Source organism: Molossus molossus, unplaced genomic scaffold (genome assembly GCF_014108415.1).
Source record: "Molossus molossus isolate mMolMol1 unplaced genomic scaffold, mMolMol1.p scaffold_m16_p_10, whole genome shotgun sequence".
NCBI classification, from domain to species: Eukaryota; Metazoa; Chordata; class Mammalia; order Chiroptera; family Molossidae; genus Molossus; species Molossus molossus.
Genome location: NW_023425345.1, coordinates 47,424,319 through 47,433,835, shown reverse-complemented (window position 1 = coordinate 47,433,835; position 9,517 = coordinate 47,424,319).

The window sequence follows — 9,517 nt, the reverse complement described above, 5'->3', positions numbered from 1 at the left end:
CCATCTGAAAATAGTGACACTTTTACTTCTTCCTTCCCAATTTGGATGCCTTTTATTTCTTTCTCTTATCTGATTGCTCTGGCTAGGGCTTGGATAAGAATGGTAAGCCCTGGCCAGTTTGATTCTGTGGTTAGAACCATAGAGTGAAGGGTTGCAGGTTCAATCCCCAGCCCCAGTTGGGGTCGTGGAGGGGCAACCAATTGATGTGTCTCTCTCACATTGATGTTTCTCTCTCCTTCCTTCCCTTCCACTCTATCTAAAAGTCAATGAAAAAATGTCCTTGGGTGAGGATTAACAACAACAAAAATGAGTGGTGAGAGTGGACACTGTCTTGTTCCTGATTCTAGAGGAACAGCTTTCAGTTTTTCACCACAGAGTATGCTGTTGGCTGAGGTTTGTCACATATGGCCTTTAAGATGTTGAGGTACTTTCTTCTTTACTTATTTTATTGAGTGTTTTAATCATAAATAGATGTTGTATCTTATCAAATACTTTTTCTGCATCTATTGATAAGATCATATGATTTTTATCCTTTTGTTAATGTGGTGTATTACATTGATCAATTTGCATATGTTGAACCATCCTTGTGCCCCTGGAATAAACCCCACTTGATCATGATGTATTATTTTTTTAATGTATCGTCATGTTAGATTTTCTAGGATTTTGTTTAGAATTTTTGCATCTGTATTCATCAGAGATACTGGTTTGTAGTGTGTGTGTGTGTGTGTGTATGTGAATGAGTGTGTGTGTGTGTGTGTGTGTGTGTGTGTGTGTAAATGAATCCTTGTCAGGTTTTGGTATCAGGGTTCTGTTGGCCTCACAAAATGTGTTTGGAAGTATTGTCTCTTCTTCAATTTTTTGTAAAGAGTTTGAGAAGAACAGGTTTCAAATATTTGAATATTTAGTGGAATTCACTGGTGAAGCCATCTGGTCCTGGACTTTTATTTTTTGGGAGGTTTTGAAGGTTGTTTCAATTTCATCACCACTGATTGGTCTATTTAGATTTTCTAGTTCTTCCTGATTCAGTCTAGGAAGGTTATATATTTTTAGAAATTTATCCTTTTTTTCTAGGTTATTGAATTTGGTGGCATGTAGTCTTTCATAGTATTCTAGTATGATCCTTGTATATCTGTGATATATGTGGTAACTTCTGCTCTTTCGTTTCTAATTTTGTCTATCTGAGTCTTTTCTCTTTTTTCCAGGGGTTTGTCACTTTTAGTAATCTTTTCAAAGAACCAGCTCTTTGTTGTGTTAATTGTTTGTATAGTTTTGTTCTCTATTTCATTCATTTCTGCTCTAATTTGTATTATTTCCTTTCTCCTACTAACTTTGGGTTGCTTTGTTTCTTCTTTAGGATTTAATGATAGAACTGTTATGATGTAAACTTCCCTCCTATTACTGCTTTCATTGCATCCGGAAGTTTTGATATATATTACTGTCATTCTCATTTGTCTCTATATAGCTTTTGATCTCACCTTTTATTTTTTCATTGACCCATTCATTTTTTAGCAGTATGTTGTTTAATTTTTACATATTTGTGGTTTCTTTACTTCCTTTTTGTAGTTGATTTCTAATTTCAAGGCACCATGGTCAGAGAATATGTTTGGTATTATTTCAGTCCTCTGAGTTTGTTGAGGCTAGTTTTGTGACCCAACATACTATGGTCTAGCCTTGAGAATGTTCCATGTGCACTAGAGAAGAATGTATAATCTGATGTTATGGGATGAAAGGCTATGTAAATGTCAATTATTTTATATTGAAATTTATTTGCATTTTATATTCAATTCTACAATATATATGTATTCATTTTAATTTGGCCATTTCTTCCCCAGTCATTGAAACATTCACCTCCAAGAGGATACCCCTTGTTCATCCTGTGGTTTCTTACACTTCGTGGCACGCTAGTGTGAGGCCTTAGGGACTTCAAAATGACAATGAGTGGTGGGAACTATTTAGCCTCATTTTATGGATTAGAAAGCTAGAGCCTAGAGAGGTTAACTGTGGGAATGAGCAAAGATCAACCAAGAACAAGCAGAGGATGTTTACTCTGAGCTGTATGTGGCAAAGGAGTCAGCCATCATCAGCATTTTGGCAGACACGCAAAGACAGGCACAGGAGTGAGAAAGCTTTATGGTGAGGAAAGGGCTTTGTGTTTGCCCTGATTGGAGGTGTTGGCACGGGGAAGCTGGGGCTACCTAGAATTGGGGCATCCTATGAGACTGGTTAGGGGTACATATTTGGCTTTCTCTAATTGGTTCTAAGTTGTAAGCAGGGAGAAAAATTAGGGAAATTAAATCTACTGTTAATCAAGTCCTGGCCCTTTGGAGCTGCTTGTTCCAGGGGTTATTGTTTGGCTTCCTGGACTGTCGCTAGAGATAGGAATTTGACTTCTTACAAGTCTGACTTACAGCAGACTGGCTTCCTGGTCTGATTATTGAAAAGGGTTGGTTTCCTGGGCTGGTTGCTGTAGGTTGTGGGTCAGAGTTCTATTTTAATATAGGATCTGGACATTGCCTATTTGTACCTTCACTGTCTCAGCTTGCTACAGGTGATGAGGCCGGTCAGTGGCAGATCCAGGACTTGAACCAAGGTCCTCTGTTTCTAAATCTTATTTGCATTCCCATACTCCAGACAGGCTGCCTGGACCCTCAGTAAAATAACCATCACCACTGTCTTCCACACAAACACTGCCCTCATTTTCTCCAGTGACTTTCTCTTATATTCTAAATGTACTCATTGCCTCTAATGAAAACAGGATACATTTTTGGCGAGGCCAACTATAGTCTTGAGATGTTTAGATAAATAGATTAGAAGCCTCACTCTGTACCCCAGGCAAAGTTTCTGTTTCTTTCTCTCACAGTATGCAGGATGGTGGAGAGAGAGGGGAAACACATTTGCCTCAGGCCGTGGCTCACAGAACAGAAAGATATGAATTAGTTGGGATGGTGCAGCTGGCCAGATAGTTCCCAAGAAAACAGAGGGCTGAAGAAGAGATGTTTGTAACAGACTAGTTATCCAGGCTGCACCTGTGTGCTGCGGCTTTGAGTGGTTTCTGTTCTTTTTTTAAAATTTTCTTTTATTGATTTTAGAGGGGGGGGGGAGAGAGAGAGAGAGAGAAAGAGAGAAAGAGAGAGAGATAAACATTGATGAGAGAGAACATTGACTGGCTGCCTCCTACATGCCCCCACTGGGGATCTGGCCCACAACCTGGGCATGTGCCCTGACTGGGAATTGAACTGGCGACCTTTTGGTGCATGGATTGATGCTCAACCACTGAGCCACCCCAGCCGGGCTCAAGTGGTGGTTTCTGAATAGGATGCTGGTGTGCTGTCCTTCTTACCTTTAGGTGCAGCAGCTGACAGAAAGCAGGGAACAAAAATTAATAATTAGGTGGCCATGAGTGAATTGAAACGTTAAGCAGGACAAGGTTTGGGAAACAGTGATACTGAGGTATTATCAGGACCAACAAACTACAAAGAGTTGGAGCTCAGGAAAACTCAGGGGGAGAGCCCTGGAGATAGGGAGGGACCCGCCCCTTTCCCAGTGTGGAGTGCCACCACAGAGTGTTGGGGTCACACAGTTCACGTGGATCAGGTGACAGAGCTTCAAAAGGTGATATGAAAGAATATTATCTGGAAAGTTTTATTCAAGATTTTTGGCCCTGGCCGGTTTGGCTCAGCGGTTAGAGCGTCAGCCTGCGGTCCTGAGAGACCCGGGTTCGGTTCCCGCTGAGGGCACGTACCTCGGTTGTAGTTTGTCCCTGGCCCTGGTCGGTTGTGTGGGTGGCAGCCACTCGATGTGTTCCTTTCACATCGATGTTTTTCTCTCTCTCTCTGTTCCTCTCTCTCCCTCCCACTCTACCTGAACAAAAAAAAAAAAATGGAAAAATGTCCTCGGGTGAGGATAAAAAAAAAAAAAAAAAAAAGATTTTTGGTGCAATCTCCTAGATAAAAACACGGAAGGTAATGACGTGATTTATCCTTGCAAAAAAAGTCCCCCAAAACGCATTACCCCGCCTCATTATTAGTGAAGAGTGAGCAGTAACGAGAGGGTTCTCTCTGGCCCAGGGAGGCTCCTGGGGTTGTATCTAACCCACTGGCACCAGTGAAAAAGGCAACTTCCTGGGAGCTGCTCCTTACCTATGTTTGCTTTTAAGTATTTTGGGGTACAACCAAAATGGAGTATGGTTTGGTAGTTATAATTCATGGCAGAAAGGAGGGACCTGGAACCTCCCACAACGGAATCTCCTGAGAGATTTGCGCTTTTTCCTGGACTCCTCCAGCTGCCTCCCAGCTCCCTTTTCTAGCCCATCTTTCAGAAAGGGTTGCTCTACAATTTTGATGTTGAAGCTAGAGCCCTGGGTAGGTGGACACTGACTGCTGCAAAGAACCTGCAATACTTGAAGGTAAAATTTGATGTGTTTGGCCCTGGCCGGTTTGGCTCAGCGGTTGGAGTGTCCGCCTGCGGTCCGGAGAGACCCGGGTTCGGTTCCCGCTAAGGGCATGTACCTCGGTTGCAGTTTGTCCCCGGCCCTGGTTGGTCGTGCGGGTGGCAGCCACTCGATGTGTCTGTTTCACATCGATGTTTCCCTCTCTCTCTCTCCCTCTCTCTCCCTCCCACTCTATCTGTACAAAAAATGGAAAAATGTCCTCGGGTGAGGATAAAAAAAAAAAAAAAAATTTGATGTGTCTGTTCAAAAACAAAGTGGAGGAGAAAAGGCCCAGTGGTGAGGTTACCCCTTGATCTCTGGTGCCGCAGGTGTGCGCAGCTGGTCCTGCACCATGAGCAGCCAACTCCTCCGTGTTCTAGTTGGAAACAGAGGCTCATCACTGTCACCACAGGGAACACTGCGGAGGGAGAATGTGGCAACAGGGTATTTTGTAACCAAAAATGTGCTGTTCCATGCTGAGCAACATTAGGGATCACAGCTCTCTAATATTGTGATCCCTAATATTGTGATATTCTAAACGTACTTGTGTGGATTGGTTCTAAGTGCAAGAACTAGGTGTGGTCATGGCAGAACGCCCAGATGCGTGAATGAGAAATGAAAGGTAGGGCCAGCGGTCTTGGGGGCGCTTCCCATAGGTTAAATGACAAAAATCAAATCAAATCATTTCAGCATTGCAAAAGATGCCAGGTGCTAAATAGTTTAAGAAAACGAGGCAAGGGTTTAACGGGCCATGAAACTTGATGTTTTCTGGTAGGAAATGAAAATGCTGGTCTTTTAAAGAACATTTGCAAAACCTTCTGCTTCGAAAGCAAAGGAAAACTTCTCCCCAAGTAAAATGAAATAGTCATGGCCACAGTTGGTTGTTCCAGGATTGCTTTCTCTCCAATAGGCTTTAATCCCTCTTGGAATATGAAGGCTCCGAGGTCAACTGTCCTCTCCCCCTGCCTCAGGGATGTCGCAAAGCAGCCTCCCTGATAATTGGCACCCAACTCCTTCGTGACTGAAGGTGCCCAGGTGCCTTCTGAACATCTCAGAGGAGCAAGAGTTTAGTCAGAAGGGCAATGAGTCTTCACCAGGAACAAGGATGAGATTCTTTTGTTGTTGTTAATTCTCACCCGAGGATATTTTTTTCATTGATTTTAGAGGGAGGAGGGGAAGAAGGTGAGGGAGACAGAGAGGGAGAAACATGGATGTGAGAGACACACATTGATTGACTGCCTCTTGCACACACCCTGACTGGGGCTGGGATTGATCCTGCAACCCTGGTGCGTGCCCTTGACTGTTGAACCTGAGACCCTTAGGTCCACTCGCTGACACTCTAACCACTGAGAACACCAGCCAGCAAAGATGTGATTCTTGCTTCCAGTTTTCCCTTCTGACGTCTTTCGTAGGTTCTCCATTGCCTATCAAAGGCAAAACTGTGTTCAGTTTCACACCTGGTGGTCCAATCTATACTTTCAGAAGATTCAACTGCCATAATTACCAATCGTCCCTCCCCTTCTACCCCTATATGGCTCAAGGGCAGGAGTCAGGCAAAATAAGACTCCCAGATGTTTGTCCTACCTGTCCAGCAACTCCTCTCCACCTCTATCAGACAGTAATGTGAAATAAATGAAGACCAACTAAATGAGAACCACCAAAGGCTATTTATTCTGATCTCCCTATAGCAACGAGTCAGCCACTGTCACTTGCATTTTGGCAGAGACTCGAAGGCAGAAATGGACACAGGACAGCTTTATAGTGGAAAAGGGGAAGGCTTCTGGTGTGTCCTGATTGGGTATTGACATGAGGGGATGCTCACTAAACGTGAGGTGTCCTATATAATTGTTTAGGGGGTTCATATTTGGCTTTCTCTGGCTGGTCCTGAGTTGAAGTAGGGATAAAAAATAGGAAAGCTGTCGGTATTAATCAGGTCCTGGCCATTTGGGGCTGATTGTTTCAGGGGCTGTCACTACAGATAAAACAGTCTGACTTCCTGTTAGTCTGTCTGCCTTCCTGGTCTGATTATTGTAGATAAGGGGTTGGTTTCCTGGATTAGTTACTACAGGCTGGGGGGTCAGAGTTTTATTTTTATATGTGGTTTGGCCATTGCCCAGTGGTATATTCCGTCTCCTGTGACAAGGGTGACAAAGGAGAACATGGGCTCTGCGGCTTGGGAAGGGGTCCTGGAAACGAGAGCAGGGCCGGGAGCGCGCAGCCTCCTTCCTCGCGGCCGCGCCGGCTGGCCGGCAAGCCGGAGCTCTCGGTGAGGACAGGGAACAGGCCACACTGGCAACTGTCATTTCAGACACCTTTGAGCATTTCATTAAGTTTGTAAGTGGATTCAAAGTTTTCTTAAAAGTGATAAGATTTGCTAAATTTATGAAAAGAATAGGATTTGGGTTGAACTGAAAAGCTGAAGCAAAGAACTAGCTTTTATTATTTTCAACTCTACTACACTGAATATAATTTTTTGAGACCAAAGCAAATCCCTGGAGTCGCTTGGGGGCAAAGGCTGCCTGGATGGCCCCCCACTCGCACTCCCGGGACCCCTGGCAGTGGAATGGGTGGGCTGTGGTGACGGTGGGACATTTTGTACAGCTTGGGGCTTTCCAACATGTGGCATTTCTTTCATAATCCTTTGTTTAAAGCTACTTAAAATTTCTATGCAAAAAAAATGTGAATAGTGAGATAATGTGTAAGTAAACATCTAACATGGTGCTGGGTAGGGGTAGTCCCTTAATCCTCAGAGGATACATGAAAAAACTTGGATAGCATTGAATTACACACACTCACACCCACAGTTTTTAATACTGAACCCTATATATGTTTTTTCCCTATACATGCATAGCTATGGTAAAGTTTAATTTATAAATTAGGCACAGTAAGAAATTAACAACAAATATTCAAATAAAACAATGATAACAATATAATAAAGTTATATAAATATGGTCTCTCTCAGCAAACTAGCAAGAATGTCTTTTTCCTTCCTCACAATTTCATGGATTGGTGACTCGTTCTCACCATAGATCTTAGCAACCTCAGCATGTGATTACTTTTCTTTCCTTATTGAGAACGTCCACCTTTTCACTTAAAGGAAGCACTTTAAGGTTCCTCTTTAAAAATCTGAATTGCCAGCATCACTACCCTTGGGCTTTGGGGCCGTTATAAGTAAAATAAGAGTGACTTAAACACAAGCAGTGACAGCCAGAGCATTGGTCTGATAATGGAGATGGCTGCTTGGTGACTAATGGGCCATGGATGTACTGGGCAAAGGAATGACTCATCACCATACTCAGAATGGCACACAATTTGAGTCTTACAAATTCTTTATTTCTGGAATTTTCCATTTAATATTTTCAGACCACAGTGTACCATGGGTAACTGAGACCATGGAAACGAAAAGCTGTGGATACTGGGAAACTACTGTTATGTCAGATCTCATCATGACCACCAAATGAGAAGGGGCGTTAGCTTAAGGAATGAGCCCATAGTTGTCCTCTGCTGAACTTAAACTGAACTTAAACTGCTTGTAGGAAAGAAAAACAATATTGGTGCTGGTCCCAAAGGTGCTATTTTGGGATCAGAAAAGGCTTCTGTTTGTTCAGTTATGAACTATACATGACTTATAGACTGGAAGCCTAATCAGAATTAAGCTGGTCAAAAAAAAGGTCAAAGGATGAAATGAGTTAAAATATGAATGTTATATTGCCTAGGATTTTTAAAAAGTTGATTTTTGTAATATTATCTTTTATATTCTATATTCTCCATAATTTCCTCTCTGCAACCAGGGCCATGGCAGATTCAAACGGAACCTTTCTGAGACCTGTAGACTTTTACCCTCTCTGGGTGACGTTGCTCCTGTGACTGCGGATTAGCGATCAGACGCCAGCGCTGTGCAGGTAGAGGAAGCACCTCTTCCTCCTGGCCGGTGCGGTGCGACTGGTGCACCTGGCGTGGTGAGCAGAGACAGGTGCGCTGGTTTTCAGCTCCCACCTGGTCTCCAGGCTTGGTGCCTTGTGCTGGGTTCAACCCCAACAACTGTACGCAGCAGCCCTAGCTGAGTCTCCACCCCATTTTCCCCAGAAAAACCATGTTTCAAAGTGGAGGCTGTGAAAAAATATAATTTCAGATATAATCTATATAAAAGTGTACATTTGTTATCTGAGATCATTGGTAAATAGCAGGTATATCTTTGCTTTTTCTTAAAAACATTAAGACAATTAAATGAGTAGACCACAGTATTGTTTTTAAAATATTTTTATTAAAATGCCATAATTATAAAAGGATATTAAAATGCACAGAAATCACGAAACATTACAAATTTTACATCTTATGCCACAGTGTATGGAGTGTTATGACTATTTCAGTTCCATTTAGTTAAGATACTCATACATTTTAACTTTCTAACATCTTAAAATATAATACAAACATGACAAAATGGTACAAGAAGTGTTTCAACAACAAAGCCCTCCTATTGTGAATTAATGTTTTCTGAAATTCAACATGTATGTGCAATTAAAAGGGAAGACTTCGGTGACTGTTTACAAGATGGCCTTGTGTAGTTTACAAACAAAAATGATAGCTTTCCCCTTCTAGTGACATAACTAAAATATCAAAGGGATATTTAAAAAAAAATCCCCTGAGTATTTTGGTCTAATGCTTCACACTATTAATATTCAGAGGCATTACAAAAGGATACAACATGAACATTTCTCTAGTGGTTAACACTGGGCAGTTTGAGGGCCAGATTTTCCCCTTCATGGTCCACGGCCACGCCTAACCATTTCCCCAGGTGCTCCCTCTGTGCACTTCCAGGTCCAGCTCATCACTGCTGCAGACACAGCCCCCGGGTTTCCTCACCTCCAACAAGTTGGCACTAGACTCATATTAACAGTGTTGGTGTCATGGGTGACCCTGGGCTACACCACAACTGAGCTGTCTGGGGATTGTTGGCAGTGTCATACATCACATCTGCCTTTAAATTGTAGGGTTCCCCCCACCCCATCCACAGAAGCACATTTTAGATCTTGAAGACAAGGTATGAAAGATGGTTTATGAAAACATAAATGCATAATTCTTTTAAAG